The sequence below is a fragment of the Schistocerca cancellata genome, chromosome 1 (assembly GCF_023864275.1).
Source record: "Schistocerca cancellata isolate TAMUIC-IGC-003103 chromosome 1, iqSchCanc2.1, whole genome shotgun sequence".
NCBI classification, from domain to species: domain Eukaryota; kingdom Metazoa; phylum Arthropoda; class Insecta; order Orthoptera; family Acrididae; genus Schistocerca; species Schistocerca cancellata.
In genome coordinates, this window is record NC_064626.1 from 884426655 (window position 1) to 884428690 (window position 2036).

The window sequence follows — 2036 nt, forward strand, 5'->3', positions numbered from 1 at the left end:
GGGAGGCCGGGTGGACGTACCGCCGAATTGCTCAACACGTGGGGCGTGAGGTCTCCACAGTACATGGATGTTGTCGCCAGTGGTCGGCGGAAGGTGCACGTGCCCGTCGACCTGGGACCGGACCGCAGCGACGCATGGATGCACGCCAAGACCGTAGGATCCTACGCAGTGCCGTAGGGGACCGCACCGCCACTTCCCAGCAAATTAGGGACACTGTTGCTCCTGGGGTATCGGCGAGGACCATTCGCAACCGTCTCCATGAAGCTGGGCTATGGTCCCGCACACCGTTAGGCCGTCTTCCGCTCACGCCCCAACATCGTGCAGCCCGCCTCCAGTGGTGTCGCGACAGGCGTGAATGGAGGGACGAATGGAGACGTGTCGTCTTCAGCGATGAGAGTCGCTTCTGCCTTGGTGCCAATGATGGTCGTATGCGTGTTTGGCGCCGTGCAGGTGAGCGCCACAATCAGGACTGCATATGACCGAGGCACACAGGGCCAACACCCGGCATCATGGTGTGGGGAGCGATCTCTTACACTGGCCGTACACCACTGGTGATCGTCGAGGGGACACTGAATAGTGCACGGTACATCCAAACCGTCATCGAACCCATCGTTCTACCATTCCTAGACCGGCAAGGGAACTTGCTGTTCCAACAGGACAATGCACGTCCGCATGTATCCCGTGCCACCCAACGTGCTCTAGAAGGTGTAAGTCAACTACCCTGCCCAGCAAGATCTCCGGATCTGTCCCCCATTGAGCATGTTTGGGACTGGATGAAGCGTCGTCTCACGCAGTCTGCACGTCCAGCACGAACGCTGGTCCAACTGAGGTGCCAGGTGGAAATGGCATGGCAAGCCGTTCCACAGGACTACATCCAGCATCTCTACGATCGTCTCCATGGGAGAATAGCAGCCTGCATTGCTGCGAAAGGTGGATATACACTGTACTAGTGCCGACATTGTGCATGCTCTGTTGCCTGTGTCTATGTGCCTGTGGTTCTGTCAGTGTGATCATGTGATGTATCTGACCCCAGGAATGTGTCAATAAAGTTTCCCCTTCCTGGGACAATGAATTCACGGTGTTCTTATTTCAATTTCCAGGAGTGTAGTTCTTATATAGATTTAAAGTTGTCCGTATTTGTTTTCATCTTGTAGTAAAGAGAAAGTGATTTCGTTACACTGTTTTTATGACTGCTACTACTTGTGTGTATTGTACTCTTTGAACTGCATTGTTGCTCGTATTCTGCCACATTTTTCTCACATCCGTAACACTGGGTGAAGTAAAGGATTCCGTATTTGTTTTTGTTTCATATGTAACAGAATTTGATTTCGTCACATGATGTCTTCAACTGCTCGATTTAAATATTTTGTTCTAGTCTGCTTTATTTTTGTTCGTATCCGCTTTCCCATACCCTCTTGCACTTAAATAGGTTCCACTCACGCAACAAAAGTGTCTCCACAGAGAGTGGGATAATGCAGCTGCACTGCAGTTGCATATGTGAACTTCCAGATTTTAATGGTGCAACTTAAGAGACGCAACTTTTGTCACGCCACGAAAAGTTCAGCTACTTGTATTGACATTTTGTTGCGCCACTCTCCCACCACCATTTCTCCCTGGTGGCAGTATTTCGAAACACGAGCATTCTGTTGCAGATATAGTGCAGTAATTGCTGTTCTACGCCATTCGATTTCAATGTGTTTTTATTTTATTTCTGGAAAAAGTTAAAACAATGGTCAGCAGGTAGAGGTACACTTCCACAACTTCAATAACAGCAACCTGTGTGTGTGTGTGTGTGTGTGTGTGTGTGTGTGTGTGTGTGTGAGGATATCCCACAGTCTTATAAGGATTTTGGAATGAACAAATAAATAAATTTAATATATGTGACCAAAAAAGTGAGTCGTACTAACTTAGTAATTTGTGAGCCCTGGTCGTAGGTTGTGTTCCAAAAATGGACAGCATGGAGACAGAAGTGATGACACTTTCTGCAAGATCTGTCCATCAGTTTGCAGGGCAATGCTCAAGCACATACAATGCAT